Source organism: Cryptomeria japonica, chromosome 4, assembly GCF_030272615.1.
Source record: "Cryptomeria japonica chromosome 4, Sugi_1.0, whole genome shotgun sequence".
Lineage (NCBI taxonomy): Eukaryota > Viridiplantae > Streptophyta > Pinopsida > Cupressales > Cupressaceae > Cryptomeria > Cryptomeria japonica.
Window position 1 is genome coordinate 31,097,795 of NC_081408.1, and position 9,626 is coordinate 31,107,420.

A 9,626-nucleotide genomic window follows, 5' to 3' on the forward strand; every position below is an offset into this window, starting at 1 on the left:
CATCATCATCATCATCATCATCTTGTTCTTCTTCATGAATATTTCCATCAGGAACATCATCAACTAACTGTCTATCATTACCATCATCTACATCATCTTCTACTTCTTTGGCATCTTCTTCTTTCATCACATTATACTTTATCAGTCTTCTTCTTGGATCATGTCTACCAACAAATGACCAACCTAGTTTATGAGGAACCTCTGAGTAAAATACCTGCTCACATTGGCTTGAAAGAATATATGGCTCATTTCTAGCTCGCACAAATGACCTTGTATTAACCATTGTAAATCCATTATCATGTTCAATAACAATTCTCTCAGGATCATTTTCACTCAATCATAGCCTATACCATTGGATGACAAAAAGAACTAATTTGAAGGACCTAAAGTCACACTCAAGTATATCATCCAAAATCCCATAGTTTCGATTTGTAAGACTCGATGATGTATGTCACTTCCGAACAAAACATTAGTCACTTGAAATACTGCACTTATTCTAGAATCGCAAGTTTTCTTTGTGTCATCCAACTTTTTGATGCGAAATTTATGACCATTGCACCACATAGCCTTGTGGTGTTTCACTTGCAAAATGTCAAATATATATAATATGTACATCATTACAATTGGAAGAAAATTAAATAATATGGGTGATTAATATATTTATGCGTACATGTTTATCTCTTAAACCATATGTCAAATAAATTTCTCTTTGTGTAACACTAGAATATCCATTATGCTGAGCTTCTTTAACCAATGAAGCCACACATTCCCATGTTAATGTGCGACCAAATTGTTGACATCATTGAATCATACCGTCATCCAATCAAGATTGTTTGCAACATACAAATGTACTGCATCCCACTCTCGACAAACTGTACAAAAAAATAACTAGAAATTTACAACTAAAGTATATTGAAGATTGTGAATAAATTAATTGCAATATCGAATAATTACCTCTCACTTTTCTTATTGTACCTTTCCCCATCAGGTTCTACCCTTCAAATTTGTTAATGGAGTTGGGATCCCAAATATGATCTACACGGATCTTTGCCACGAACTTAGAAAGGTATTCAGTAATGTACACCATAGTCTAGTATACCTTATATCCCTCCACCATAGAACCCTCAGGATGTGCTCTTTGTCAAATGAAAGACTTGAAAAATTTCAAGTTCCTCTTAGCCATCCACATTGACCTTGCGTGTATAGGTCAACACAATTCAATCTCCTCAACTTGGTGTATGAGGTAGTGTTCTTATGCATTGAAAAAAGTTGAAGGTAGACACTTTTGCATTTCACACATTAGATGAGGAATTTTTCTCTTCCAATATTTTATCTCTTTTTTATGGATTTCTTTAGATGACAACCACCTACAAGAGATTCAAGATGCAAGTATGTTGACGAGAGTTTACAAAATAATATAGAATATATTACATAACATGTAATATCACTACAAAATTGAACAAATAACACTACTTACCTCATGTATTTTCCAAGATCATATATAACTTGTTTGACATTATTGTTGAAGTGGTCTGGTTGAGATAGAGGTAGAACGTACTACAACAATTATAAAATAATATTTTTCGTTGTTTTATAACATAATACATTGCAAAGTACATGTAGTATACAAATATATAGTAAATACACAAGATCATGAATTACCTTAATGAAGGTATGCCAATCATGCATTTTCATTCTTGGCCCAAATTCACTTTTCTTTATTATGAGATTGTTTATGTTTGCACCAAATCCAGTGGGAAATCAAATTTTTCGTATGACTTCTTTTATAGCATTGCTTTGTTGCTCCGTCAATAACCAAGGAAGGGCACTTATATTAACTTCGTCTGCATCGCTATTTGATTTAATGACATTATTTATTGCATGATTGGATTCCAAAATGTCACTACCAATTTAGATAATTTTTTCTTTGTCACGCCTTCCATCCAATATTTTTCATAATGTCTCTGTTATATTCTTTCGAATATGCATAGTATCAGACAAATGCATAATTTGTTGTTGCTCGTAGTAGGGCAACCTACTGAATTGTCTAGGATAACTCTTTAGTACCTTTGGAAGGTGGTCATTAATTCCTTGACGACCTTCATGAGGCATATAATATGCTAAAAAAGTTAACAATGACGATCATCATCAATTACATCATCAGTAAACCATTGAATATCTTTTCTAATGCATTGTAACCCAACATAAGGCATATTGTTTGTAAAGGGTATATAAGTCAGTCTATTAGGTCATTATGAGATAGGCATGTGTATATGACAAAATAGTAGAATAGTGTGATGTGAAGGATATGTATGTAGATCATTTGTATGCAAAATTTATATCATGCTATGATCAGTAGATGGTTTGTAAAGCATTCTTGGAGGAAAGGGGATACCGGTAAAAGGGTTTAGGGTTTATGAACTGGTATAGAATAGAGCTATAACCGAAACTCCTTTTGCCATTGCAGATGCATTTTGTGATTTCACCATTATTGTTTTATCTCAGCAAAAGCTTGTAGTCAGTGAGACTCTTTTGTGTTGAGTAGTGTGCTCTAGGTAGTGTGCCTTCTTGCATATGCAGGCCCCCATACTATGTAATATCTTTCATATGGTTAGTGAATTGATATTATGGGTCACAAATCCCACCATTGTTTTATCTCTTTGACATTTTCCATGTATAAATTTTGTGTGTTATGGTGTTCATTCATGTGGTTGTTTTATTTACTTCATGTTATATGTTTCTTCATTTACCAGTTTATATGTGTATGTTGTAATAGGGTAAAATCTTATATTAATGGCAAAACATTGATTCACCCCCCCCCTGCCCTTCTCATTGTTCTTGGATTCATTATATTCCAATAAAAAATGCATAACACACAGTGTTAATTAGATTGTAGAAAATGCTAGTTCGGTACATCACCACAGTGCCAACTTTGACCAAGTCTTTTTTATCATATCTAGTAGATCGACAATTCAGATTCTAAGATATTGAAGAACACGTTTCGGTGCGCTAACAGAGTACTTTGAGAGCTTGCACAAATCGACTTGGATTGTTAATTGTTGAATACAATTTGACAGTTACAAAATGGGTTAGATTCCCTATGCTAAGATGATAAGATCAAAGTGCAACCTGACTCAATGGATATTTTTAATGCAACATAGAGAATTGTATAGATCATGTTGTATGATAATGATGCAAACTATATTGGTTTGGTCTATTATGAACTATGTTTTGGCCAAACTTATGGAGGTGAATGTAGAATATATGAAGAGAAGGTGAATCATAAAAATTGAATCATTGTTATTGAATGTGTGTGAGTTGTGGGCATGCTAACTAGTGGAGAAGTGTGGAATATGAAGGAAATAGAGGTGAAGACAAATAGGGGTCACAAAGAAACAATATTTGTAGGTGCGTATAACATGATGCTGGTGCAGGCATACCATCACAAAAATAATTGCATGTAGAATCATTAGAAGAGATCAGAGAGAAAAGATCAAAGAGTAGAGAATAGATATTGAGAGTAGAGAAGAGTTAAGTCAATCTCAAGTGTAGAGTACAAGTTGTGAGTTATAGAATTTCATTTGTAACAACATGCATAACTGTAATTGAATATTTTCACATGATATGTTGTCTGAGTGGGTGCTCCTTTGGGTTGGTGACCATACGTGAGTAATCAAACTATTTCCATTGTGAGGTTGGATTATAGCAATAGACTCTAGTAGCATTTCTCATTGAGGTTTTTCCGATCGTGGATTTTCCTCGTATATCTTGTGTTATGAGTTTGTCTTCTATGTGTATGTGTGTAGATTAGTTTAATATCTTCCCTCATATTTGCTTGACCTCTAATATTTGAGCTTTAATATTTTAGGAAGTTCAAGTTTTTTTATGTTACCACTTATTCACCCCTATCTTAGTGGTCCATTTGTGTTCCTTCATGGAAGTTGTATCTCTTAACTAAGTAGGTTGTTGATCTGCTTGCTCATTTTTGAAATCTTATAGAGCCTTGAGGACATCTAGAATTCCATCTTCATTTGGAATAATGATATTTTTAGTTTGTAAGGCTCAAAATGATTTCTCTTCCCTAATTTTGTTAACCCTTAAAATGAATGCCTTATAATGATTAATCTACCAAATTAAGAATGTGCCAATCCTTACAAATTTTTTATTTATCTCTTCATTGAATGTCTCCGGGATCACCAAGGTGTCAATGTTATTATTGAATTCTAATTTTAACTCATTATTCATGGCGTACCCTAGATTATCTTTCCTCCTCAACTAGCAATGTATGTCAGCAAATTCTTTAATTAATTAGGTAACCATCTTATTAGCTTCCTTTAACAACTTGTTATGTTCTCTAATATTATAAAGTAGGAACTCACGCTTCCAATCCAAACTCTAGATCCATGTGTGGCATATGGAGTCATTAGAAGTAATTATGCCTTTGGTGATGGCTTCATCAATACCCATATGTATGATTTCCTACAATTCTTTTCTAGCATGCCTGTGTGAACGTTCCTCCAATCTTTAGTAAAGATGTCAAAATGACTATTTGACCGTAGTTTGTAACTAACTCTTGACATTTCATTCAAGATTATATATCCCTTCTACAAGGGTTAAATATTAAGGTGATGAACTCAACAATCTCTTTAGACATTCGGATAAAGTATCCACCAATGCCTTTAGGCCTTCTTTATCTAATTTATACTTTTCAACTCTTTTCATTACCCTTGTGGTTGTGACCTAGATATTGTGTAGGTCTGTATCCATTCTTGGGGATTCCATGTAGAGTATGTGGGTAAGGTTAAAGTCATCTATAGTAGCCTGACTTAAATATTTTAGGGGACTAGGGTGAGAAATTTCAATAAAAAGGTGATCAAAAATTTCATCCTTGATCACACAAGAGGAAATTTTGATCTTATTTTGAAGAGCAAGGGTGGATTGTAATATTTGAGACATAGTTTCTCTTGATTATTTTCTAAGGGATTCATGTTTTCTTTGGAGAGAGACACTTCCAAACATGAAGGGGATGACAAAGCCTTGGCAACACCCTACATGGCTTCAAGACATGAAAATAATTCTTTTAACAAAAGGGATTGTATCTATATTGTATAATTTGAAAGGAAAGGGAATTCTAGGTTTGTCTCGGTTAAGGATTTCTACATCATTGAATTCTATTATGATGGCGCGTTGCTCTGCATATCCCACCACAACTTTTCCTTTGTCTCCTCCCTTATCCTAGATTCTTTCTCTATATTTCCTTTAGTTTCTTTATTCTTTTCCCCATCTATATTAGGGTAAGAGCCTCTCCTATAGGTCTTCTTTGAAGATTTTTTCTTTTTAGGAGGTTATTCACCACCTGAATCACCCCTTGGCATAACTAAGGGTGTTGTTTGAGCTGCATCTATCAAGGTAGGAGTTGTGGTACTACCAGAGCCACTTGATGTTGATGTCTTCTTGCTTTTAGATGGGTTAGCCTTGGTAGTCTCTACTTTCTTCTTTTCCACCCACATCATTGTCCTCCTGAGGATAGCTACTCTCCTTCCACTCTTCTTCTCACTTCTAAGTTGTTAGCACAATCTTCCCTATAATCCCCAAGATGAGGTATAAGATGAGGTATATGGTTATATGTGGGTCCTAGATAGAAATTTTCCTTAACAAAATTCTTACTATCACAATGTAGCCTTATAACATCGTAATTATACATAGTATATTTATCTAGGCCTTTTACACAGTTAAGTGCATCTGATTGTGTCTTATAGGATTATAAACTTAGGGTGATAGGGAACTGAATCCGAATATTCCAATTTTCACTACACTATTTTATTTTAGAAATTTGTCTACAAAGCTCAATAAGAACCCATTTATTTCTCACACACCTTAGTAGTTTCGGATGACAAACATAAAACCCTCCTAAGTGGACGTAAGTAATGGTACAAAATCATATGACGAAGCTCCCATATGTGTTGATTAGATTTACAACTTTTGGTGAGATTATTTAGTCTTGATGTCCTTTAACATTGGCTCCTTCCATAATACTAGGGTTCGGCCTTCCCATAGCTCTAATGACAATGGTAATGTAGTTTCAATCCCATAGACTATATCAATAGGGTGCACACCAATGGCTCTTTTATGGTTTATCATGTCAACCCATAAGGCTTCAAAAAGCAGTAGCCAATTTTATCATTATTATAAATGTATACGTTGTGAAAGCTAGCAATTGAATTCAATGTGTGGTTCTCCATTTTATTGTCTTGTCATGTAAAATGTTAAAGAGTGTCTTACTTTTCCGCATTTGTTTTGTAATATGTTTGGATTTTGATTTGTAATATGTTTGGATTTTGATTCATTTATTGGCATGAAATTTTTTTCTTCAACTTCCTTTCATTTATCTACTGTGAAAACTAGTCCAAAACAGTAATGCCTCAGACAAATATTTGATGTGAACGATTTGACTTGCTGAATTGACTTGCCTGTGTTATCTACTATGAAAACTAGTCCAAAACAGTAATGCCTCTGTTATCTACTGTGAAAACTAGTCCAAAACAGTAATGCCTCCATTATCTACTATGGAACGCAATTTTCTCCACTTTTTTTGAATTGTGTATGACTTTTGAATGTGTTTTGAAAGCTAGCAATTCAATTCAATTCAATAGGAAGGTGTGTGGTTCTCTTTGGCTCTTTTAAAATAAAAGAGTGGTAAAAGTTTATTAAATCAAAGAAGAGATGCAAAGCAAGAAGGATCATATCTAGCAAAGAAAAAAAATATATCTCTATCAAAGAAGAGTGGTTCAGCAAAGAAAAAAAAAATCTATCAATTTCCACTCAATGATCCTACAAATGAAATGTCAATTTATAGATAATGATGTCAATCTATCTACTACAATCTATGTGGGCAGGTAGCAATTTCCTCCATGCAGAGCTGATCAATTACAAGTGTCAATTTATACATAATGAAATGTGTTCAATGTATCGTTACATTTTATTGTCAATGCGTCAAAGAAATGTGTTCTTAAGGCCTTGATTGCAGGGCATTAACAAAATGGATTTGTTGAAAGGGCTTTGGAAACTTGCAACCAAAAATAATTGGTAGGTGTGAAGCCAGAGTCTATAACAAAAAGAATTTATAAAAGATAAAATGTCATTATAGGAACTTAATATCTTTTAACATGAGGTCAAACAAAATTTTTATCAAGGGGATAAGTATTCAAATAGTCTAATTTATTCTAAACATTAAGCTCATGAAAAAGATCTCTAAACCTAAACATGAATTAAGCTTTGTCCCTTGACAATGAAATTTTGTTATGTTCCTTAAAATTTTAATTTCTATGCATTAATGATTAATATCTTATCTTAATCCTAAATTAGGAAACAATATGAAGGATCTAAGCCAATTCTTTGACTTTGAGACAATATATACTATACACACTTGAACACAATGAAATTACATTGGAATCTTGGGACACTAGTGATAAGGATTTCCTAAACATCAATACACAACTAGCATTATATATTTTTTTAAAATAATTTTTAAAAAATTGTTAATCCCTTCAAGGGATGATATAGTCCTTGAACAAATGTTTAGGTATTGTACATAAAGTAGGATGCCCATTATCCATTCATGAATGCATATAAAAAATACTAGGAATTCCTTTGAAGGTAAAATATAACTTAATTGCATGTGAGCACGATAGATTTAATGTCGTCTTAAGGTCAATATTATCTAGCTATTAAACTTAATATTGCTAGCTTGCAAATCAAATAGTATCAAATTTAATACAATATTATAAAGATAATGCATTTGTAAATTCTCCATCAAATGACTATATGACAATCTCTAGGACCTATTAGTATTAGTCCATTTTCTTAGTACCCTATGTGCCTATGAAAATCAAGAGTAGGGTCAATTTCTAGGAGATTATTATAAATAATGCCCATACATATAAGTTGTAACCAACCTTGAAATCAAAAATTTATATAAGGGATAACATGTCACTTAATTCTAGCAACCATAAGATCAAGGTTGCCAAACTTATATAGATAATACAATCATACAATCTATTATTTCACTTGGCCAAACGTACAACAAAGCATTTAGTTTCATGGGGTGATGAGAAGGTCCATAAATTTGGCCAACCATTCTACTATAGATCAAATTCTTATAAACTATTGAATGGGTTCTATGCCTTATGTATTTCATACATTATAAAGAGTTGGATATTATAAATAGTATGTACTGGACATACTAGTCAAATTCATTCTACAAGACTATTACTATAAAAATATTTTTTGACAAAACATTGAAAAAATATTATTCTCGTTATTTGCAGTGTATCATTCAATCACATCATAAATCAATGAAAAGTTAATTTTTTTCTATTAATTGTTGTTTGTTATCAAGCTAACACTTCAAGCTACATTCTACTATAAAACATCATTTGGCTTGCATTAGCAATATTAGGCACTTATTATAGTTATATTCATTTTCCTACTGGTGTAAGGGCATGCATTTGGAAAGTAATATTCAAGAATTTATGAAGTTTTATGAGTAAGCTTTAGCTTGTGTGTGGAAGAGAGAAGATCATGCAATAACATGCATTATGCTATGAGTGCTCCATGATTGATAAAACCACATTGTATGCACATAATAGCAAGAATATTGAGCACAAAGGGTGATAATCAATGCAATGTCCACACCGTAGTTGTGCATGAGTGGTAGATGACAATCAAACAAGACCACTAGTTAATTTTTGAGTGTCACTAGATGATCTAATAATTATTAACTATTGCATTTTTTATATTAGTAGTGGATTTTATGACTTGAATGCATTAGATAAAATTTATATCTTTTAATGTTAGAGCATACTAAATTAATAAAAAAAATTGGGTTTTGGTCACCAAATATTTTAATAGTATCTTTTCAAGCATAAGAAACTACAATATCTCGTTATAAAATTTAATAAGTATTAGTTTTGTGCAAATAGTCAAGAAGATGTTGTTGGCCTTACAATAGGAATTGAACCTAAACATTTATATATCCATGGTTGAATACTTAAATATTTTATCTATAAAGTTGTATTCATTATCATTTGAGTTATTGAAAAGCATTGTTATCGTACAATCTCCTTGTGTTTTCTTCCTCGTTGTCAGTGTGTTCTACATTGTGATTTTATTTTCCATATGATTGTGCATACCTTCACTTGGGAACTCACAATGCAGTTGGATTAGATCTAGTTTCATAGACTAAAATTTGGTTTATCGAGAGGTAAGAGTGTTATATGTCTTTGAAAAGAGTTTCCTTTCCTTTAGAAAATTTGAGAAAGAGTAGAAGGTAGTGTATAAATGATCCAATCTATTGTTTATCAAGTAGAAGTTGTGGTGTTGTTTTTTAACAGAAAGAGTGTTTAAGAAGAAGAAAATAAGAAAATAGAGGAGTTATTATCAATGAGGAAGGAAATAAGCACTTGAAATAAAAAAGAGCAATGAAAATTATTGTGACCTTAGTCAGATATTGGAGGCAATGGAGAATACTTCACCAAGAGAAATTGTTGTAGAATAGAGGGATGATGAGGCACACACTACACACAAGGACAAGGTTGATGAAGACCCAATAGAGGTAAGACTCCTAA